Consider the following 25,974-nt stretch of genomic DNA (forward strand, 5'->3'; position numbering starts at 1 on the left):
AGTTTCAGGGAGAGCGTAAGGGAACAAATGGCAGGAATGGGGGAAGGAAATACAGTAGAAGAAGAATGCGTAACTTTGAGAGATGAAATAGCAAAGGCAGCAGAAGATCAAGTAGGTAAAAAGATGAGGGCTAGTAGAAATCCTTGGGTAACAGAAGAAATATTGAATTTAATTGATGAAAGGAGAAAATATAAAAATGCACTACATGAAGCAGGCAAAAAGGAATACAAATGTCTCAAAAATGAGATCGACAGGAAGTACAAAACGGCTAAGCAGGGTTGGCTAGAGGACAAATGTAAGGATGTAGAGGCTTATCTCACTAGGGGTACAGGAAAATTAAAGAGACCTTTGGAGAAAAGAGAACCACTTGTATGAATATCAAGAGCTCAGATGGAAACCCAGTTCTAAGCAAAGAAGGGAACGCAGAAAGGTGGAAGGAGTATATAGAGGGTCTACACAAGAGCAATGTACTTGAGGGCAATATTGTGGAAATGGAAGAAGATGTAGATGAAGATGAATTGGGAGATATGATACTATGTGAAGAGTTTGACAGAGCACTGAAAGACCCAACTTGAAACAAGGCCCCAGGAGTAGACAACATTCCATTAGAATTACTGATAGCTTGGGAGAGCCAGTCCTGACAAAACTCTACCATCTGGTGAGCAAGATGTATGACACAGGTGAAATACCCTCAGACTAGAAAGAAGAATATAATAATTGCAATCCCAAAGAATGATAGGAGTGAAAATTACCAAAATATCAGTTTAATAAGTCACGGCTGCAAAATACTAAATTCTTTACAGACGAATGGAAAAACTGGTAGAAGCTGACCTTGGGGAGGATCAGTTTGGATTCCATAGAAATGCTGGAATACGTAAGACAATACTGACGCTATGAATTATCTTAGAAGATAGATTAAGGAAAGGCAAAATACATTTCTAGCATGTGTAGACTTAGACAAAGCTTTTGACAATGTTATGCTCTCTTTCAAATTTGGAAGGTGGAAGGGTTAAAATACAAGGAGTGAAAGGCTAATTACAATGTTTACAGAAATCAGATGGCAGTTATAAGAGTCAAGGGGCATGAAAGAGCAGTAGTGGTTGTGAAGGGAGTGAAACAGGGTTGTAGCCTCTCCTCAGTGTTATTCAACCTGTAAACTGAACAAACAGTAAAGGAAACAAAAGAAAAATTTGGAGTAGGTATTAAAATCCATGAAGAAAAAATAAAAACTTTAAGATTGGCCAATGACACTGTAATTCTGTTGGAGACAGGAAAGGACCTGAAAGAGTAGTTGAAAGGAATGGACGGTGTCTTGAAAGGAGGATATAAGACGCACATTAACAAAAGCAAAATGAGGATAATGGACTTTATTCAAATTAAATCGGGTGATGCTGAGGGAATTAGATTAGTAAATGAGTTTTGCTGTTTGGGAAGCATAGCAACTGATGATGGTCAAAGTAGAGACAATATAAAATGTAGACTGGCAATGGTAGGAAAAGTGTGTGTGAGGAGAAGAGAAATTTGCTAACATCGAGTATAGATTTAAGAGTTGGAAAGACTTCTGAAAGTATTTGTATAAATTGTAGCCGTGTATGGAAGTGAAACATGGGTGATAACTAGTTTAGGCAAGAAGAGAATAGAAGCTTTTGAAATGTGGTGCTACAGAAGAATCTGAAGATTAGATGGGTAGATCATGTAACTAATGAGGAGGTACTGAACAGAATTGGAGAGAAGAGGAATTTGTATCACAACTTGACTAGAAGAAGGTATCGGTTGGTAAGGCATGTTCTGAGGCATCTGGGGATCACAAATTTAGTATTGGAGGGCAGCGTGGAGGGTAAAAATCGTAGAGGGAGACCAAGAGATGAATACACTAAGCAAACTCAGAAGGATGTAGGTTGCAGTAGTTACTTGGAGACGAAGAAGTTTGCACAGGACAGAGTAGCATGGAGAGCTGTACATCAAACCAGTCTCTGGACCGAAGACCACAACAACATTAATTTTGCGAAATTTTCGTGTCCCTACTTATATTGCACACAAAATAAATAATAATGACATCTTCAATAACACAAAGAATAGAGGTATATGTTTCCAAACTGTGAAATTACTTTGGAGAGTAATCACTGTAATGACTACAACTCACAGAAAAAAGCCTTGTTAGTTGCTCGTGTATCTAATGTGTCCACACCTCACAGTCTAACGTTTGCATCACTGCCTCTAGATTCTTGTGTCCCACATTTGATTCCCAGTTGGGTCTCAGATTTTCTTCATTTGGGGACTGGGTGTTTGTGTTGTCCAAATCATTTCTTCTCATTTTCTTTGACAAGCAAGTTGCTAATGTGGCATCAAATAGAAAGACTTGCACCGGATGGCCAAACAACCCCAGGTGGGATTTCCTGGCTCATTATGCCATGTGATCATTTTTTGTATGTAGTATTTTCTAACACCAGCCATTTAGTGTCTTTTTAATGTGTCCTATTAGTTGAGTTTGTTTTACAGCCAAATAATAAATAAAAACTGATACTTATACTTTCAAAAAGATGCATTTCAATGGTTTTTGTAAGGTCCTGTTTGTGGTCAACCAGAAGGCACATTGGTAAGTACTGACAAGCTTCATAGCAGACTATGGTCAACCAGAAGGCACATTGGTAAGTACTGACAAGCTTCATAGCAGACTAAAGTACCACAATAGTAACTGTTCAGTCACAAACATCCCAGAGATAAGCAAGTTATTCCTACAACTGGCATCTACTGGATTGTGAATGGAGTTAATGATCAAATTCTTTCACGGGATAAGGTAAACACGGAAAGTGCCAAGAGGCTACTGTTACATATACATAAAATAGGTTTGAGTTATTGTCTGTCAGTGAGTCACGAGTGAATGAGAGGGTATTCTGTTCATCAGCAAGCAGTGTATCCCTTTTCAAATACTGGGTGGCCGCAGGGGAAAAAGAATGGGCTGCTAGCTGAAGAAGTTCGATACATAATGAAACAATGCAGGTTGGAATATCACCAATATTAGGAAAATGGGATATTGCTTCTCACCATAAAAATGATTTGCTAAGTTGCAGACAGGCACAGCAGAAAGACTGTTGCACATTTAGCTATTGGCCGAAGCCTTCTTCAGAAAAGAAAAGTGTGCGCTCGCTCTCTCTCTCTCTCTCTCTCTCACTCACTCACTCACTCACTCTCTCTCTCTCTCTCTCTCTCTCTCTCTCTCTCTCTCACACACACACACACACACACACACACACACACACACACCTCACATGCGTGCCATGCCCACCTTTTCCAGCTTGCTTGTGTAGATATCCTTTTTCTTTTCTAAAGAAGGCTTTATGTTTCTCACATTGGAACCCAGAGTGTTTTTTACCAAGGATGTGAGACTATCACTGATACCCTCCTTTACTTGTGGAAACAAATAGCTCCAACTCATGGGATACTTGCATAGGTGCAATATTCATTCTTAGTTGTTGGTTGGTTGGTTGGTTGGTTGGTTTGGAGAGAAAGGGACCAGCATCCCTAGTTGTCTCAAAACAGAAATTTCACTAGTTCTGTGCATGTCTCGTGCACTCTAGAGCTGAAATGTGTAGAGTAGGGTCATCGTGAGGTAACCAGATGCTTACATTTCCCAGAAGGGAGTATGACATCAGATCCCAAACAGATAATGGAGAACAAGAATTAAAATTCTAGAGGTTGACTGCTAAAGGATCAAAGTGAAGTAAGGGAATTCACTTTCACAAGGGAAACAGTCATACTAATGTGGTGGATGAAATACAATGTAGAGATTAATGAAGTCATCAAAAAGACACAGAGCATTCAGAAAAAAATAAGGTAAGTTTTCAAGGAGAAGGAATTTTTATTGCTAAAATACGTCAAATAAGAAGTCAAGCAAACACAGCAAAATTAGTTTCTTTGCTATAGTCTTCTTACATAATCAAATAGCTAAGTGCAAACAGTCCTGGAGGATTGTTTGAACTCATAGAACACCACATGTGGTTTATCATGTGTATGAATATTTTCTGCTGAATCAACTTTGGCTCATCAGTTAAATTTTAGTGATGTAATTGGCATATTTACCAACAAATTAGACTGACTGGTATCCAGTAGTAAACACTGGAGCCTGACACTTGTTGCATTTTATGAGTCTGTTGATCTATTAGGTATGTATATAGCTCTTCTACATTCATTTATAACTCTGAACTGTAGTATGCCATGGTGTACAATATATGAGAAACTGTAAATCACAAAAGCATGCTATGGAATGTAATGGAGGTCCTACATCTCACATGCATTTCCAATGCGCGAGTTGTATACTACGTACATATAGTCATATTGATATTTTGTGTAATAAAAATGAGCTGCTTTTACCAAAATCATTGGTTTGTAGCACTGTGAGGGAAGGCTGAAGGACTTTATAGGTGTACTACAAATGACTTTATCACATGCTCGAGAAATATGCAATGTCAATTTCCAGAAGGGAGGAATGTTGATACGCATCTCATGTAAGCAGTTGAGTAAGTTAATTGCACAGTACCAGTATGTAATACATAAGAGATGTGATTACAAGGTAAGAGATGTTAGTGCAAATTTGGGAACTTAAACAGCAATATTTGCTTCACTAATTGAATAAGAAATAATGACATGCTATGTCATTTACTATACCCTGCACATTCCTTTGCAGAGTGGTATAAAAGGTAAGTTTGAACTTTCCAAGATTCATCAGGATTGTTTGCCAAGTATTTGTTCATCCCCCCCCCCCCCCCCCCCCACTCCCTTCCCTCCTCCTCCTCCCCAGTTATCTTTGTGATTGTACTGCACTGAGAAGTACACACACTAGTGCAGATGCTTGCAACTAGGAAAGGGTGCCATTTGTCAATAACAATGTTCCTATGTATTTGTTGTACTTGCTGCTGACAACATGTTAAATACTTTCTTGTCTGCCCTCTGACTTCAATTGATTATTGCTCAGCCCAGCTCAAGCTTTGTGTCTGGCAGAGTTAGTTATATCGAAGCAGTGATATATTATTGCTTGGTTAACCTATGTAGATTTAGTCACTGTGCACATAATGTATTGAGTGATACAGCAAAACATCACACACACACACACACACACACACACACACACACACGTGCGCGTTGAGTTTACCAATAATAATGCCCAATGAATGAGCTTTACATACTTCCCACTGAAGTGAGTGGAGTTGCCAACAAAATGTCCCTTCACATTCATCAAAGTATATTATTACAAGATATGCCATTGACGATTAATCTGCTTAGCACTTGCGTACATTCATTTCACATCTAGGTGGCTGTGGCATTTTGTTCTCGGAAGCTGATAGCAAATGCGCTGGGTGGATTTCTCCTGTTCCAGATGACTGTATTCTCCCATGAGGTGGAATACAACGTCTGTTCAAAAATTTTTGCAAGATTTGTACTTTTGTGCCAATGGTGTGCTGGAGCAAAATGCGGTTGGAATCCCTGCACATGCCTCTGTTTAATGTGTAACAGCTGGAAGTTCCATTGTTGTTATGTCCACTGCAGCACTGAGTAGAATGTGTTGCACAGTTTGTGAATTTCGAGATGGCAGTCAGAGGAGCAACACATCTGTGTTAAATTTTGTTTAAAACTCAAGAAAGCCTTTACAGAGATACAACAAATGATGCAGGAAGCCTATGGTGATAAGTGCTTAAGCGATACTCGATGTTGTGAATGGTTCACACGATTTAAAAACAGCTGGACGGAAGTTAAAGACTATCCTCATTAAGAACACTCTTCGATGTCTACTGAAGACGCTCGTGCCACGAATGGCAACGAAATTGTGTGTGCCAATTGAACACTGACTGTCCAAGAGACTGCAGGAGAACATAACATTTCAGTTGGAAATCCTGACACAGCCTCTTGGAATACATTGTGTTGCCACCAAGTTCGTCCCACAGCTCATGAGTTAAGACCATTAAGACTTTTGCCTCACAATCTCTGAAGAGCTTTTGGATTGTGCAGATGAGAACAAGATGTTCCTTGAGAGAATTATAATTGGTGATGAGATGTGGGCCTATGATTATGATGTTGAGACCAAGGTTCAATCTTCGCAACGGCTCAGGTAAGGTTTTCCAAGACAAAAAAAAAGGTCGTTGCAGGTCACGTCAAATGTCAAAGACATGCTGATAGTTTTCTTTGACTTTGAGCGATTAGTTCATCATGAATTCATGCCACAGGGATAAACTGTTAATCGCTGGTACTACCAGGACGTGTTGTGACGCCTATGAGAAAATGTGACAAGGAAGCAGCCTTAAATGTGGTGACACAATTCATGTTTGGATCAGAAGAGATTCTCTCTGATTTTGAGTGGTAAAGGCTGCCGGTCCTGCTTGCAAGATGAAAGCAGAGCTGACCATTTGCAGCATATTTGATAGGACTGACTGCGGACCTCTGGTACAGAGCCGAGTGGAGGGTCTGAATCAGAGGCTCAGATGGTTGTGCGACCATGTAGACTGCAGATTACTCAACTTGTGCCAAAGGGTGGTTGGGTTTCAGGTTCTGCTGAATAGGTCAGGTGTCCACTATATGCAGGAGGCAGCTACACGAGTAGCAGGGACTGTGTGGCGTGGACTGGGCTTTTTAGGTTAGAGGGTCTCAGGAAAACAAGAAGGGAAAGCTGGATATAAGCTCAGCCGAAATTTTTGCGAAGAACCTAACGGTGTTCCGAAAAAATAGGCTAAATTCGGTTGGCGGTGGTGTGTTTGTTGCCGTCAGAAGTAGTTTAACTTGTCGCAAAATTGATTTAGATACTTCCTGTGAGTTAGCATGGGTTGAGGTCATTGTTGGGAACAGGAACAAAATAGTAATTGGGTCCTTTTACTCACCTCCCAATTCAGATGATAAATTGCTGAAAGGCTCAAAGAAAACTTGATTTTGATTTCAAACATGTACCCGATTCATACGATAATAGTTGGCGAAAATACATGTTTAATTCCAGAGGTACGCATAAAATATCATCCAAAATTGTGTTAAACGCGTTCTCTGCAAATTATTCTGAGCAGTTAGTTCATGAGCCCACGCGAGTAGTAAATGGTTGTGAAAACACACTTGACCTTTTAGCAACTGATAATCCTGAGTTAATAACGAGCATCAAAACCGATTCAGGGATTCGTGAACACAGGGTTGTCGTAGAGAGATTGAATATTGTAATCACCAAATCCTCGAAAAATAAGCAAAAAATACCCCTATTAAAAAAGCAGATAAAAATTCACTTGACGCCGTCCTGAGAGATCTCCACTCATTCCAAATTAATAATGTAAGTGTAGACCAGATGTGGCTTAAATTCAAAGAAATAATATCGGCAGCAATTGAGAGATTTATACCAAATAAATTAACAAACGACTCAGCTAATCCTCCTTGGTACACAAAACATCTTAGAACACTGTTGCAGAAACAACGAAACAAAAATGCCAAATTTAAACAGATGCAAAATCCCCAAGATTGGTGATCCTTTACAGAAGCTCGAAATGTAGCGTGGAGTTCAATGCGAGACACCTATAACAGTTTCCACGACGCAACTTTGTCTCGAAACCTGGCAGGAAATCCAAAGAGACTCTGGTCATCAGTGAAGGATGTTAGCGGCAAGAAACAATCAATGCCTTCTCTGCGTGATAACAATGGAGATACTATTGAAGACAGTGTTGCCAAAGCAGAGATACTAAACACAGCCTTCCGAAATGCCTTCACAAAAGAAGATGAAGTAAATATTCCATAATTCGAATCGAGAACAGCTGCTAACATGTGTAATGTAGAAGTAAATATCCTCGGAGTAATGAAGCAGCTCAAATCATTTAATAAAAGCAAGTCTTTTCGTCCAGACTGTATACGAATTAGGTTCCTTTCCGAGTATGATGATGCATTAGCTCCATACTTAACAATCATATACAGCTGTTCTCTCGACAAAAGATCCGTACCCAAAGACTGGAAAGTTGCATAGGTCACACCAATGTTCAAGAAAGGTAGTAGGAGTAATCCACTAAATTACAGGCTCATATCGCTAACATCGATATGCAGCAGGATTTTAGAACATATATTGTGCTCGAACATTATGAATTACCTTGAAGGAAACGGTCTTTTGTCACACAGTCAACATGGGTTTAGAAAACATCGCTCCTGTGAAACGCTACTAGCTCTTTATTCACATTAAGTACTGAGTGCTGTTGACAAGGGATTTCAGACCTATTCCATATTTCTGGGAGGCTTTTGACACTGTACCACACAAGCGGCTAATAATGAAATGGTGTGCTTATGGAATATCGGCTCAGCTATGTGGCTGGATGAGCGATTTTCTATCGGAGAGGTCACAGTTCATAGTAATTGATAGAAGTAATTTCAGGCCCCCTATATAAACGGTTTGGAAGACAATCTGAGCAGCCGTCGTGACGCTGTTGTTTATCGACTAATAAAGTCATCAGAAGATCAAAACTGCAAAACGATTTAGGAAAATCTGAATGGTGCGAAAAGTGGCAGTTGACCCTACATAACAAAAAGTGTGAGGTCATCCACATGAGTGCTAAAAGGAACTCATTAAACTTCAGTTACACGATAAATCAGTCTACTGTAAAAGCCGTAAATTCAACTAAATACCTAGGTACTACAATTACGAACAACTTAAATTGGAAAGAACTTATGGAAAATGTTGTGGGGAATGCTAACCGAAGGCTGTGTTTTATTGGCAGGACACTTAGAAAATGTAGCGGACCTACTAAGGAAATTGCCTACACTACAGTTGTTTGTCCTCTTTTAGAATACTGATGTGCGGTGTGGGATCATTACCAGACAGGACTGATGGAGTACCTCTAAAAGTTCAAAGAAAGGCACCATGTTTTGTACTATCGCGAAATATGGAAGAGAGTGTCACAGAAATGATACATGATTTGGGCTGGAAATCATTAAAAGAAAGGCGTTTGTCGTTGCGACGGAATCTTCTCACAAAATTCCAATCACCGACTTTCTCCTCCGAATGCGAAAATATTTTGTTGACGCCGACCTACATAGGGAGGAATGATCACCATGATAAAATAAGGGAAATCAGAGCTCGTACGGAAAGATCTAGGTGTTCATTCTTTCCATGCGCTACTCGAGATTGGAATAATAGAGAAGTGTGGTGGTGGTTCGATGAACCTCTTGATATTAGATTCATAAAACAGGTCCATTCTGTCCAACATTTTTGCCCATAACACCTAGAATAGCTTTTTATCACACTCCCTATCTCTGCAATGTCCTTGTCAGACCCTATGCTCCTTCTGCACCCATTTCTCTACCCTATGGCTCCTACTCCTGTGACTGTTCCCACCATAAGACTTGCCCTATCCACCTTCCTACCACCACTTATACAAGCCCTGTAACTGGCAAAATGTACACTATCCAAGGGAGGGCCACCTGTGAAACCAAACATGTTGCATACTAGCTGTTATGTAAACACTGTTTATTGGTCTTTTACATTGGCATGACTACCACGAAATTATCCATTAGAATGAATGGGCATGGCCAGAACGTGTATACTGGCAACACACACTGTCCTGTTGATGAGTGTGCTCTACAATGTGACAGTCATGGCTTCAGTGCCTGTTTTACCACATGTGCCATCATTTCTGACCTCTGCTGGTAGGAACTTGTGTTACGTGGTGTCTTTGGTTCTCGACATCCATCTGGTCTTAATTTACGGTTAATTTCTTCAGTTTCTGCATTTCTTCACATTAACTATTCCTGTCTTCACTCCCTTTTACGTTTTTATCTCTCATTTCCCGATCTGTCTGTTCCCCTCATGCCACGACTCTATCACATACAATGCACTTAGCTTTCCAGTCTTATCATCTCGTGCACAATGTTTTGGCACTAATCTCTGTCCTACGTGTTACCCTATCTGTCTTACGTATTACCCTATCTTCTTCTTCCAAGCTATCATGTTTTCAAATCTTGTCTGGTGCAGTCCCCTACGATCAGTCTTTCCTTCTCATCCTGTCCTGTGAGTCTTCCCTGACCTGGGGTTCTGAGCAACTTTTCAATTCTCTTCGTTTCATAAACTTTGTCAGTCCTTTTCCTTTGCCCCTCTTCTTTCCCCTTCAACCCTTCTGCCAGGGGGAAAAGCCACTGCCTCCGAAAGCTTGCGAATTTTAATACTTTTATATGTGTGCTCTACTGCCGCTGGTTGGTGTGTACATTTTTTTTATCTATCTTGTTACATTATATTTTCAAAAACTGATTATTTTCGTAGATGTAATTTAACAACTTAGGAGCAAAGAAAATTTAAACATGTTAGTTTCTCTGTACTGTTTGGGACTCCAGTGAAATAAAGCTAGTACACCTGCAAGGAAGAGAGTGACAATACAGAGTGGTTACTGTATTTTTTGTTTTTGTTAGCATGACAAGTGTTAAGAGAACTGAAAATGAATGCAAGGCTCCTATGGTGAGTGCCTGCAACTGGTAAGATGCCATAGATTAATTCTGAAACAACTGCCTCTCAACTTATGGCAGTTATTGGTAATAGTAGTGATGAAGCATGTGCAAACTAAGTATGTGTCTGTGCCAGTAAGTGAACATGCCTCCTATGTCATGTTACTAAGTAATGGCAGGAATTAGATACAGTGTTCTCCAAAAAACAAATATGATTTTTAACTGATTTGTTTTTTCTCTGAGTAACTATTAAAAGGTTCTGTAAAGTGAACTGGTTGTGTTGTAAAACAGAAATGCACATTTTGAAATGAGCCAGCATTTTGCTTCAATTACTGGAAGTAGCAAACAATCATGCATCACAAAAATGTTTACTAAACATAAATAGGTTTTTTTCTGTTTTATTAATTCGACATCTTGATGATACAAATGTACAACATATTACGTAGATTTTCTACTGTCATTCTGTATTTTATTTCTGGGTAACTTCACACTGACACTTAAAAACAACAGTTAAACAGTCAAAACACACATATAACATTACTACTTCTCAGACAGAGATTATCATATGAATTGCTTCCATAGTGACAAATTTCCACATTAATAGCAAATTACTGGCAACAGCTTTTAATGACACTATGACTTCCCAACACTTGTTGATTGTTAGTATGTCAAACAACATATATCTGAGCAATTCTTATAATAATTATCAATGATTTACTATTTTATGAAAGTCATTACATTCTTACAGTTTAAGAACACTCTGGTAACTTCTATACAATCATAAAACACATCTCACTCAAAGTAGCACTCATCTCATAGCAGCTATGAAAAAATCTGAATCTCCCTATGCATTTGGGCACAAAACCTTACTTTCAATTGGCTTCAAAGTTATGACTTAATCATCTGGTGTGCATGTTACATTACCAAATGTTCTGCAAAATACACATATTTGTCTGCAATGCTATCAGAAACATATTTAAGAAAAATAGCTTTCAAAGGCAAACACCATCTCCAGCATCTGTTCGCATAAATATTATGATTCCAGACATTGAATATACTGTAGAGTATGTGTATAAAGAAAAGTATCCAAAAATTAAACAACAATAAAATAACATTTTAAACAACTTCTACAGATCAGGCTGAAGCTGGCAGACACATGCAGTAATGAAACATGGCAAAATAACCCATATAGTACCATCATGCAATTATAATAATAGTAATAATAAAGCCATCCACATACTGAACTTGCATTCTGTCCTGCCAGGCTATTACTTCTTGAAAATCAGAAGAAAGATAGAGTATATATTAATATTCACTAGCAATATATGTAACTAGAGCTATTTGCTGTGGGAGCTCAATACTATTTCATTATTCACTGAGAAGCCAACATGAATTAGTATTACCTGACTGTCGCTTAGTACACCCAGTTGAGCAGCAGAAGACTGGTTTTGTTTTAAGTGATAGAGAGGAGGAGATAAGTTTGGGTTAAGGTGGAATAGGAGGTGACATCAGATAAAGATGGGCACCAAAATAAAGAAAGGGAGATACGAAGTAATTTGTGAAGAGAAAATTAGAAGAAAGAAATCAAAACAACAGATGTCACAAAGCATCAGGGACAGCGAAAGGGGAGAAAACAGATAGATGAATGTAGGTCTTTTATGGTGGGCAACTGCAACTGACAAAAATGACTTGACTTAATTCTGGAACAGCCTGTAGACGAAGTTTCTTTCCATGTATATTTGAGTTCTGACATGTAAAGTATGATATCACATTGCACCCATAGTAAGATTGGTGCTAGTGAGCATATTTCAGTTTTTGAACATGCATCCTCACCAAGAGCCTTAACTGTTGCTGTGCCAACATAAAAAGCTGAACAAAGGTCACAAAAAGGCTAGTACAATTGCTTCACCTCAAGGATAGTATTGAATTTTGCAGCAGAGTTAGTTAAAAGAATATGAACGATATGCACAGAAATGGGTACAGGGGGGATTTAGTGTCTGACTAGGATGATGACACAGGCAACCATGTTTAATGCAGGGTGGGCTCTCATCTTGTACTGTTACAACTCCACTAACTGGGGGTTCTAGGTCATTTTCCTACTTTATCCTTGAAGAGTTCAATTTCCTGCAATCTTTTCCTCCATTTAGTAAATAATTTTCTGTGCATAAAAACCAAATGTTTTACAAAACGTGCATATTTGTCCAAAATGCAATCAGTAATATTGACAATAACACAAAAGTTCAAACAGGACAACCATAAACAATAACTTCTTTTATGAAATACCTCAACTGCACAAGTTACTACTTCATCAATAGTTTAATTATAACTTTTACACCACTTCTATACCAGGAGAAGCAAACATATTAGAATTAGAAAGTGTAAGACATACAGATACCGGAGGAAGTGAAAAGTTTTTCAACAACCAGGATTACGTAATGAAAGAAATTGTGTAGAGAAGTCACAACAGAGACAAAAAAAGCAAGAAGACACTAATAATGATAGAATCTATGATTTAGAGATGGATAAAGCAGAACTTGTTTCATAATTAACAAGCCACTATGGAATTCAACACAGGCATGATACCTATATGCTCTATACTTTCTAACCACCAAGCAGTCAACTATTTTATCTGCAGTACTTCATTATCAGTTAACAATCTCTTTTGCATTTCCCTGAACTTACATTTCTCTCCTGCAGCTTTTATATCTCTTTAGATCAGTATATTTATGTACAGTTGCTGTTAACAATTCTCATAACAAATCTCAAACGGTACTGAACTGTAAAGTTTTAAAACCAAACTTTTCCATGTTATAATAATAAATGGTATACCATCTAACTTCTGTAAATCATTATTTGTGTTTTACACAGAGTTGCAGCATTCATATTTTGTCTTTTTTTTATCCTTCAGGATCCCAGTGTAAAAAATTGAGAAGCAAAGCACTCACTTTATTTTAAATATTTAACTTTTCTCTTCCGCTTGTCTGCAAGTTCCACATTTTTAACACACAGTCAATTTTTTTCATCGTACTGCACATTATTTGCCCTTCTTCCAACGGGTGATCTACATTACAACCTGGCTCTTCAGAGGTCACAAAATGACACACCAGTTGTTGTTAATAATTAAATACTCAAGCACTTATCAGAAGTACCATAATTAATGTTTATCTCCAACACCAGGCAATAAAGTCAAAAAATATGCTACGGGCTGTAAAAGCTGTTGCAAAATAACCACTTATACGAAAACTGTAGAAGTCAGTAACAGCAAAAAGTTTTTGAAATTTCATTGCTTTTGGACTTATCTCTTAGCACCAGATTTGGTAATGGCCGAATGAGAAGCAATGAGACAAGATAACATCTCTATTAACTCTGAATTCTGTAATTTTACACATTCTGTTAAATATTTTATATTCTCTACTTCCCATAGTGCCAAGATATTCAGACAAAGGATAAGTCAAAATGCTTTAAATTTCTTGCATATTCCCGGTGCTACTGATAACTTTACTTCTGCATTTCTCTGGAAAGTTCAAATTTCTCAACTATCTTTATAGGTTCAATCTGTGTTAGCTAGCAATGGGCATTTTTTCAACCTTTCTGCCTCTCATGGCTATATCAATAATGTTTTTAAAATGTTTTAAAATCCCTTCACAGATTTTGAGGACAAGTTCCTTACAGCAAGCCAAGAAAAAAAGGTCTGGTAAACATGGGCTTTGAAAAGCATACCTTAAGAGCTATAAGCACTTGACCATCTTCAGTACTGTGACACACATCTTGTCTATGCTTTCCAAATTTTGAGATGAGGTAGTAAGGATCAAAACAAAGGAAAAAGGTGTCCATTAAACACAGGTTCTAAAATGTATACCTTAATAGCAATGAGCATGTAGTCAATAGAAGAAATGTGTTTCACAGTAGAGGAAAAGAACAAGTGCTCACAATTCTTAAGGTAGAGTCCATGTTTACACAACTTTATTTCTTGTTTTGGTGTAAGGAACCTGTCCCTAAAGTTTGTAAACAGGTATTAGTTAGACCCCGTATTTATGGCCAACTGGATATGAAATTTTCACTGCATTTAATGGAAGAATCTCTATGTTTTGGTTAAGGCCAAAATGAAAAAAAAGAACAAATTCCTTTTAATGAATGTACCAAAACCTGACAGAATGATTTGCAGCAGCAATTGTTACAAAATATTTTGTAAAATTACCCAACAATGGTTCAGTTTTTGTACTAAAAAGTATCAATACCACATAATATAAAGTACTTAAACAAGCTGGCTTGATACTTTCAGGAATCTGAAGATGACAATATGCATGCAACATGTTACAACTATACTCATATGCACATTTACCTTGTTCATAAGTTCTGCATATCAGCTTATTCACTACAAAATCTGATTTATCAAGTGGTTAAGTATGATAAAAATGTACAATGAATCACCACAATTCAGTCTGCTATGTGCAACAACATCAATTAAACATATTGTAACTAACTTCAATAGGCCTATAATGAACTTGAGCACACTACCTTCTACAATAAATAAAAATGAAAAGAGTTTGTTTCCAATTTCTGTGTAATTGGTTTACTTCTGGTCATTTTCAGTAGAATTTATGAATATTTAGATAAGAAACACTTGTACAAAGTCTTCATTATCCTCCTTGAAAATATGCCATAAAATACAAGTGTTGGGATATACAAATTTGCACGAGGTATGAATTACTGATCATTGAAAATCTGCTATTCTACTGCATGTAACAGAGTACAATACAGTTTTCACCAAAGATGAATTTTTCTTGTAACAGATGAGTGACAGAAAAGAAACTATTTTTGAACCTATAGGTCAGAGTCATTTTACTTAATATAAAATATTTACATGCACAATAAATTTTAGAAATAATATTTACAACAACATGCCTGACGTACTCTACAAATTAAATATCAGACACATATATACACTTTCTGGTATCTTATCATCTACATTTCTACCAAATATTAGATTCTTTAAGTTGTTGCTGGGGGGAAAAGTGCACATTTGTGGAACGAATTTCACTGTGAAATTCTAACTCTAGATTTTCTACACAAAATTGAATGGTGATTTGCATAACACTATTTGTAAAGCCTCTAGACAGAAAAATGTAAATGTTTCACACAAAGATATTAAGTCCACATAAAGGATCAATGATTCACACAAGTTTGACTTTGCCAAGACATCAATAACATAGTATCAAACAGCCAGAGTAAATCTGAACACATTTCCTCTAGCAGCATAACAAGTGCCATTATGGCAAATGAACAGACAATTACATTAAATATAGCTCAACACCATATACATTACTGTAACTCTTTAGTAAAAAGTCATTCAGCAATGAATTTTTATTCAGTGAAAATTAGTCCAGATATTATTTACATTCTAAATTGTATAAACTTTTCACAAGAGAGAAGCACTACATAAAATATAATTATGTAGCCACATAATATTCAGTGATTCTCTCCATTATCATCTACCATAACAGGTGAAGGATTTTTTGCTATTTAACATGTAGCATCAGAACAATTTAATGCCACATAAAAAAGCATTTTTAGAGTAATAAACAGCATAATAACTGCAAGTCAGTGTTATGAAAGTATGAGTGGAAAACTTCTATGAAACGTAAATGTCTTTTCTTTCTTAAAATTGCTCTATTCAGTTTTCCCCCATCACCACTGGGGAAATAATCTCTGTGATTCAAACAATCATACTTTCTACCAGCACCACTGTTACAGTGAATTAAGCCAACTACTTGCCACATTAAACATCTTCACACATTCCTATCAAGCAATGTCAAAAGGGCCCAGTGTAAATTTAAAATGAATGACAGTCTCATTTCCAATTAATGTGATGTCAATAAGCAATTTTTTACATTTCAGCCTTAACGACTGTGATAAATATAGTTCATAATATTTAAATTAAAAGAAGTTTCTGACAATTGGAGTTTATACTGTCATTCACTTCATCAGCAGTGACAATGTCTGGCAGAAATATATCAAACGTATTTTCATTTATGTGAGTGAAAAATTTTTTCAGAAATACTGTGGTTAATATGAAATAAAATTTCTTGATGCATACATTGACAACTATTTTAAACCAGCAGTGGATCAGGGATACAGATCTTCAGTAACAAATCAATAGAAAAATTATGAAGTTAATTTGTATGCAGTTAAGACAAACTATTCCAAGTTATGAAAGAAGTATGTGAAGACTGTTACTGGGAGAAAATGTGATGTGAGGGGTAGAAAGAGGCTAAACTCTATTTTGTTGCAGTTCTGTTGCACATGACCATGTGGAATTTATCTCAGCTCTTCATGTTCTTCACTTCAATTGGTGAATGACAGTGGCGGTAACTTTCAGTCAGCTACCTGAGTGTACACTGGACTGCCAAGATCAAACAACAACAGAAGTTATCAAGGTTCACTTTAATGACAATTACATTGCTAGGACATAAAATCAAGAAATTATATTATACTGTATGATTCTCTTTGTCAGTCCAAATTATTGCACCTGGACAGATGGTACCAAAATGCATATGCATTTAGCTAACCAACAGTGATACTGCATGAATGTTGTTAGATGCAAATTATACACACCTGTCCTAGACTCAAACTGTTTTACAGTTTTTGGGGAAAAGAATTAATCTTCTAACAAGAGATTTCCAAATTTTCCTCCGGCCTCACATTAGCTATTTTGCTGTAATTCCCTGCCCACTCATTCCATATCCAGCCTGTGTGTCTATCCCCTATTCCACACCTCACAACCTTTCAGTCATCTACCTATGTCACTTTTTCATCACTCCTATTGCCTTAAGAGGTGCCCCCCCCCCCCCCCCCAAAAAAAAAAAAAAAAAAAAACCTCACACCAGAAACTACTTCTGATAATTACAGTTGATTTCTTCTTTTTTATTACCTGTTTTCAGTTTGTTATGCACCTTATTGTCTAATAATACAAAAGTGAAGAGACATGTTCTTTATCTTATCATTGTGAACAATAAGTTGGTAAACACTTTGCCAATTAGGTTACGGCTGTTTATCTTTGTAACCATTAGCATTAAACTGTTTTTTAAATTCCAAGCAACACCAGTTTCATTATTTTGAAAAGCATGTTTGATCCTGCTGAACCAGACACTAGGCACAATACAAACATGGCAATGTACAACTTTAAATTAAAGAGTACAGAAAAGGCAGTGGATTTACTTGAGGCCAAAACGTCACAGGACATATTATATTGAAGCAATGTGCAAAACGACTGTTCTGATATTTTCAAAGAAAGACTAAGTTTTTCTGCACATTGTTTTCAAATTATTGTACTACTAGCATACAAAATGAAGAAAGATTAGGTTGTAACTTCACACCAACCATGAGGTCATTAGAGACAGGCAGAAACATACAGTATTGCATGTGTTAAATAAAATAGAACTGAAACGAAAAATGACAAACATAATGTAATAAAACAGAAGAACACAAAATTAATGTTAATGGAATTATGTGGAATCAATAATAACTATTCTACAATTAAATTTTAGCAAAAAACAGAATCTGTCACACAGGTACAAGAACGAATGTGTATACTGAACAAACACAACCTCAAAATAGTATTTGTATTGAAGAGTGTCCCTCTGTACAATGGTAGTGCTACAGAATTTCACCAGAAAAGACACAACAGTCGTAGAATGAGTGATGTCAACATTGTAATTTTTCCTCCAAGTCATTTTATATTTTATACTGAACACAATTATACCAAGAGTTCTGTTGAGAAAAAAACAAATAGTGTGGAAACAAACTTACTGGCCTTTGCACTGCTCTCATGTATACAGAACAAAACTGATAACACAAAATTACTCCAATATTTTACTGCTGGTGTGAAATAAAGGATGCAGCACTAAACTTGAGATGGTAGGAAATTGGGGATCACCAATGAGACTGTAATTTCCTCCTTTGTTGCCACCTTTAATTAATAACTGTCATCAAGAAAGAATGTACAACAGAAATAAGATACAGCAATGAAACCAAGGAATCTTTAAGAAGTAATGAACCATGATGATTTGAAATAAACCATTATAAAAAGCTTTGTGAAATCCTGATGCTATAAGATCCTTGCACAGTAGTAGTAGTTTAATGGAACTTTTGAGTGTAGTAGTACAGCCATCCATATATCTGTAGCTGCAGTTACTTATGTTTGTGATTTAAAAGCAAATACTACAAAACAATTAAAATATCAGATTAATATGCCAAACAGATTACTTATGATGAAGATCACAAAGGGAAACAATACTACATTGCTGATCATATATATTGCATTGCTTTATGGGCATCCAACACACACAAACCACTGAAACCACCTGATCCACTCAAATAGAGCTATAAATAAAATGAGGTTGATAATTAAATGATTTGAATGGATTCAGTCATACACCCATCTGTAGATATAACATAATCCTTACAAAACTTCTGAAATGACATTTCACTGTTCTTATTTTTTCATGTAAAAACACTGAAGCATCTCTAGCCACTGAGGAAGACACTGCGAAAAAATATCACACTTGCAGCAGTACATACAAAACTAGCACTAAAATTAAATCACTTGGCACACATAGCACAGATTTACTGGCCTTCTAACGCTACATCTGTAGAAGAATTTACCTGAAGGCAGATTTGTAAGTCACAAATCATAAGCAGTAGAACTGTAAAAGGAAATGTTATCTCAATGCTGTGAAAGAGGGACCTGTAGAAACACTTCTTTGTGTTTACCTCTTACATGCACAAGCAAATAAACTTGTCGCATTGATTATAAATTTGGTCAAATTTAATATTGCACAGTTACCAAATGTGAAAGACAGCTGGCATCATAAAGATTCAGATTATTCTGCATATTTTTTTCTAAGATAATTTTCAAGACACAGTTATTCTTTAAACACAACTAAGGAAATAAGAAAGTATCACAGTACTATTTTAACACCAGTGATTATCCAGTTAGTGCAAGAACTGAAAATACCATAGCATCTTTACAGAATATGAAAAACACACGGAGAAGTGCGGTTATCAAATGAGAAAATGAAAACATTGTTCTTTACATGAGTTTTTACTGTTGACTTCTTGTGTTTCAGAGTAACACTAAAATAAATTTTATCATTCTTGATTTGTGATAACACCAATGAAGCAGAACAATGCACTGAATGAAGTACTTCAACTTCTTAAAACATTTTTAAACGTCAAAACCATTTAAGCATATTCACATATTCTACAATTCTGTAGCTTTCCTTTTTTAAATTAGTAGCTGCTTTATATTCTCAGTCATGAATACTGAGTTTTACAATTGGATAATAGCTATGACACTCACATATGCATAAACTGTAACAAAAAAAATCAAATAAAAAAATTACAAAAAATAATTAGATAAATAAAGTACTTCTATGATCAATAATGGCAAGCTATGACATAAGAAACTTGTAACTGTGACACTAACAAACAAATGATTCTTTCACTCAGTCAAATAAACAATATTAGCACTCAGTCTCTCTCTCTCTCTCTCTCTCTCTCTCTCTCTCTCTCTCTCTCTCTCTCTCTCTCTCTGTCACACACACACACACACACACACACACACACACACACACACACACACACACACACGTAACGAGTGAAAAATGCTCCAGTACAAAGAGTACTCCCATCAATGAAAAAATACAGTCTACCAGAGCATAGGTTAATGTGCCTTAAAAATGAGAAAATATCTGAGTAATTCACAAGACAAATACAAAGAATACTCTGATAATATCATGTTCCATTTTATATGGAACGTCTCTTACTAAACAATTTATGACGTCTTTTTTGTGACATACAATAAAACAATTATAAGAAACACACAACACTTTTTACATGTAACAAAATTCGTATAAATAATTATGCACACAATTATACAAAATGTCTGCACTGCAATGTCAGCAATTACTGCTGTGTCATATGAAAGTTCATGTAACAGAGCAATTCAATACTGGATGACTGGCTGAAAAAAGGTAAATTTCTTGATGCCAGAATACCCTGCAGTGTCCATTATTATTCCTCCAACTATGCGCATGTAGTCTAAATAACTGTATATACAAATAAAATAAGCATAGTGAGGAAACTATCTTCTAAGGAACATTAAATAGGTCTCTAATGCTTGGCATTAGTGGTACAGACTGCAGCAAGAATACTGTTAGACTCTATTACTATTCAGAAATATTAATGAACACTTCAGTGATGGCATCCGACAAAAGCAATGTTCAGTTGCATTCTCACTAAGAAGTAATAATTATAAATACATTCTTGGCAGAGACAGTGCTGTGTCAAAACTTGTACAAGTTATAAAGTGTGGGGAAAATTGTCCAGTCTTTCCAAAATGTCACATTTCAGATCTGTATATTAAAAAGAATATTACAAAATTTCAGAAGAGAAAACAGTTAAAGCTCAAGAATAGTAATGGCACATGAAGTCCATGTGCAAAGTATAACTGCCTTCAAACAGAAAGGAATGCATAAATATTTTCTGTAATATTTTCACTATGTTCAATTTGTAAAACTTCATTCTTCAGATTAGCTGCAAAGATAAATTCTCTTCTTTGAAACAATACCTTTCATTCAAAATCACATCTCTTTGTGCGGCCTCTCTTTTATTTCCCATTCCTCTAGCCAGAAAGATGATGCTAAAATACCTGTAACATTTTAATATTATAAACACATAATAAAAGTGAGCTACCATTATATAGTAAATTGATTACAAGAGTGAAACATCATTATATAATGAACAGATCAGGAAAGTGAATCACCATCATGGAACAAAAATGTAACTGGCATATAATGACTTTAAAAACACATACAAATCAATAAATATGAATGTGACATCCAGAGATACTGAAGTTCAAAATGCAAGATAGGACATGAACTCTAACAAACAAATAGTGCAGAACGCCACATGCAGTCTTATAATTTTTGAAGTCAAATATTAATGACAATCGAAGCATATGTATGACTGTGAAATGCCACTGAAATGACAGGCAGTACAGAAAGAAAGAAAGAAAGATAATAACTCCACAGCCATGGAGAGTGAGTGCTAAATGTCTTCATTCTTTTAAATGTTGCCTGCAATGCATAGAACAGTACACACTTAGTCATAAACTTAGGAACAAGAAGAAATGTAATTGTGGAAAGATGAAAATACCTGGCAAAAAATCAAGTCAATATCTAGTCTCATTATAAAATGACAAATACAGCCTGAAGACTATTAATACATCAGCTGCAATACTTCTTCTCATTATGTACCTTTATGAATTAAATCTTGCAGGCCACATGTGTGAAGTTAATGTGCAGCTGTATCATGTATCTGTGGAGTGGCCAGACTAACCCACGCCTCCTGAGACGGACAGTAGTTTTTCAGTAATTGCTTGGACAACAATCTGAATGATTGACTGATCTGGTATTGTAAAATTAACCAACATCTCAGTAGCCTTCCTGTGCTGGTACTGTGAATGGCTGAAAGCAAGGCAAAACTACAACCCCCCCCCCCCCCCCCCCACCTCCCTCTCCTCTTCCCAAGGCATGCAGCTCTGTACGGGGGTTAATGATGATGGCGTCCTCTTGGCTCTTGGGTAAAGTATTCAGGACGTGAAATACGTCCCCATTCAGATCGCTGGGTGGAGACTACTCAGGAGGATATCCTCAAGAAAAGCAAAACTGACATTATGTGGGTTGGAGAATGGAATGTTAGATTCATTAATCAGGTAAATAGGTTAGAGAATCTGAAAAGGAAAATGGACAGACCGAAGTTCGATATGGTGGGATGAATTGATTGTGAATGGATTATTGTAATCAAGGTAGTCAAGAAACCATCAACCACCACTATAATACAACTTTATATGCTAATAAGGATCTGGGAAGAATGCACGATGAGATAAAAGAACTTATTCAGATAATTAAAGGATATGAAAATTTAACTGTGGCAGGTGACTGAAATTCAGCACTAGAGAAGAAAGAGAACGAAAACCAGTAGGGGAACATGGACTGGGGGAAAGGAATGAAAGAGGGAGGTGTCTTGTAGAATTTTGCAAGCACAGAGCATAATTTAATAATCACTAACACTTGGTGTAATCATCGTGAAAGTAGGTTGTATATGAGGGAAAGTTTTGTGAACCTTTCAGGGTTTCAGATTGATTATATAATAGTAAGACAGAGTCTTCAAAACCTAATTTTAAACTGTAAGCAATTTCCTGGGACAGATGTGGACTCTGAACATAATTTATTAGTTATGAAAGCAGACTAAAACTGAAGACGTAACAAAAAAGTAGGGATCTCAGAACCAGAAATTGTTGAGAGTTTTGGAGGGAGCATTAAGCAACTCTGGACTGAAACAGGGGGAAGGAACGCAACAGGAAACAAACGGGTAGCTCTGAGGGATGAAAATGGTGGCAGCAGAGGATTAGACACGTAAAAAGAGAAGGCCCAGTACAAATCACCGAATAAATCATAAGAAACTGAATCTAGAAAATATAAAAATGCAGGAAATAAAACAGGTGAAATGGAATAAGATTGTCATAATGTGCCAAATGGCTAAGCAGGAATGACTAGAAGACAAATGCAAGGATGTAGAAATAATCATAACTATGGGAAAGATAGATTGCTGCCTATAGGACATTACACAGACCTTTGGAGGAAAGAGAAGCAACTGTATGGATTCCAAAAGCTCAGATGGCAAGCCAATGCTAAGCAAAGAAGGTAAAGCTGAAAGGTGGAAAGAGTATGTCGAGGGTCTACACGAGGAGAACGTACTTAAAAACCACATTATAGGAACAGAAGGTGAAGGTAACAAAGGTGGTATGACAATGTGAAAAGAATTTGGCACAACACTGGAAGACCTAAGTGAAAGCAAGGCCCCTGGAGTAGACAAAATTCTCTCAGAATTACTGAAATCCCTGGGAAAGCCAGTCACAGCAAAAATTATTCCACCTGAGGTGCAATATATATGAGACAGACAAAACACCTTTCAACTTCAAGAATAATGTAATAATTCCAATTCCAAAGAAGGCAGGTGTTGGTAGGTGTGAATACTACCAAACCAGTCATGGTTGCAAAACATTGACACGAATAATGTAGAGGAGAATGGATACACTGGTAGAGGCTGACCTTAGTGAAGATCAGTTTTACTGTTTCCTACATGCAATCTGCCACCGATACAGATTGCTGCCACAGGTTGCTGAATTACAGGCCTGTCGATGCCACATAATTGAGGAAGAAACAGAACAGTCCAGACCGACACCAGCAGCAGGCTGTTGTCACAAGAAACTACGGCAGCCTACACAGCAACCTGCAGTGCCCCTGTCAATGACAAGCGTCTTGTTTACTGCCAATAGGGGGTATGAGAATCACAGCACTACTCGCACTTGCCATGTCACATGCCCACAAAAAGGCTGCACCGTATTCCTCTGCTGCCACAGCATTTATGCTGCTGCACTCACACAGTGAGCCAGTCCAGTTCGAGCCACCGAACCAGAACTAATACAAATGCTGACTCAGGATCGAGCTGTAACTGCCAATCCAGGACCACTGCACCTGCTTCATCCTCCCGAGCAATCAGCTGGCCGACAACAAGCCTTCACCTTGAATGGGATTTTCACTCTGCAGTGGAGTGTGGGCTGATATGAAACTTCCTGGCAGATTAAAACTGTGTGCCCGACCGAGACTCGAACGCGGGACCTTTGCCTTTCGCGGGCAAGTGCTCTACCATCTGAGCTACCGAAGCACGACTCACGCCCGGTACTCACAGCTTTACTTCTGTCAGTATCTCGTCTCCTACCTTCCAAACTTTACAGAAGCTCTCCTGTGAACCTTGCAGAACTGTGCAAAGCTGTGAGTACCGGGCGTGAGTCGTGCTTCGGTTGCTCAGATGGTAGAGCACTTGCCAGGGAAAGGCAAAGGTGCCGAGTTCAAGTCTCGGTCGGGCACACAGTTTTAATCTGCCAGGAAGTTTCATATCAGTGCACACTCCGCTGCAGAGTGAAAATCACATTCTGGGAACCTCCCCCAGGCTGTGGCTAAGCCATGTCTCCGCAATATCCTTTCTCTCAGGAGTACTAGTTCTGCAAGGTTCGCCAGAGAGCTTCTGTAAAGTTTGGAAGGTAGGAGACGGATACTGGCAGAAGTAAAGCTGTGAGTACCGGGTGTGAGTCGTGCTTCGGTAGCTCAGTTGGTAGAGCACTTTCCCGCGAAAGGCAAAGGTCCCGAGTTTGAGTCTCGGTCGGGCACACAGTTTTAATCTGCCAGGAAGTTTCAAGCCTTTACCTTGTCGACTATCGTCTCTGAGGACTCCCAGCTTCTGACTTGGTGCAGAACTACCACATAGACTTTATCAGATGTGTATGCCAGACAGTAGTCCAGCCTGTGGCCTGTCTGCAGACAGCCACACTATCATTCACAGTGATTGTGTTTCCATCAAGACACCTAACTGTCACCAAATAACTACCTGAGAGTAGCTGTGTTACTAAATACCAAAATTCCTGTTGTGCTTTTCAGTATCTAATTCGACAGCAGCCCAGTTAACTATTGCAGTGTGTGTATTTATGCTGTGCCTAATAGAGCCCATAGTGTTACTTGTCTATTTGGATGCTCATTCTTTCTACATGCACCATGGTCTGATCACTTCAAATTTGGGTTTCAAAGTTGTTGATGATGATGATGATGATGATGATGATTGGTTTGTCAGATGCTCAGCTGCATGGTCATCAGTGCCCCTACACATTCCCAATCTGAGCACAATCCAATCTCGCAACTTTTCATGAAAGATGATGGAATAATGAGGACAAAACAAACACCCATTCCCTGGGAAGGGGGGGTGGTTTCAAACAACTATAGGAATAGGCGAGATAATACTTCCCCTATGGCTGACCTTACAAGACAGGCAGAAGAAAGGCAAAGCCTACATTCACTATATATGTAGATTTAGAAAAAGTTTTTGGCAGTGTGGAATGGATTACAGTCTTTGAAATTTTGAATGTAGCAAAGATAAAATACAGGGAGCATATGGTTATTTACAGCTTGTACAGAAACAGACTGCAGTTATGTCAGTTGAAGGACATGAAAGGAAACCAGTGGTTGATGAGGGCTGCAGCCTACACTCGATGTTATTCAATCTGTACACTGAGAAAGTAGTAAAGAAAACTGAGGACAAATTTGGAAATTAAAGTTCAGAAAGAAGAAATAAAAACATAGCAATTTGCCAATGACACTTTAATTTCATATCAAGTACACCAACCACCAACAGTACCTCCACTTCACACACTCCATGTTAAAAAGTCTCCTCCTTATAGTCTAACCACCTCTACATGCCGCACCTGCAGAGGAATGCAGCTATCATCGAAATACGCTGAAAACTTTACCAGAGGCTTTATTAACAGACAATATCCTAATCAACTCATCCATTAACATCTATATCGTGCCATCTCCTCTTCTGACACCAGTAAACCTGTTAACTAGTTGCCAAACAGTACTC

General features: G+C 37.5%; 1 protein-coding gene across 1 annotated transcript in view; it reads right to left on the minus strand.

Moving 5' to 3' along the window:
* Positions 1-10,819: 10,819 nt before the first annotated feature.
* The window catches only part of LOC126284359 (CUE domain-containing protein 2), a 98,881-nt gene continuing 83,726 nt past the window's right edge, over positions 10,820-25,974 (minus strand). The window contains exon 8 of the mRNA XM_049983226.1: positions 10,820-21,148. The gene's annotated coding sequence lies outside the window, so the exon portion shown is untranslated. The remainder of the gene's footprint in view (positions 21,149-25,974) is intronic.

Source organism: Schistocerca gregaria, chromosome 8 (assembly GCF_023897955.1).
Source record: "Schistocerca gregaria isolate iqSchGreg1 chromosome 8, iqSchGreg1.2, whole genome shotgun sequence".
In the NCBI taxonomy this organism is placed as follows: domain Eukaryota; kingdom Metazoa; phylum Arthropoda; class Insecta; order Orthoptera; family Acrididae; genus Schistocerca; species Schistocerca gregaria.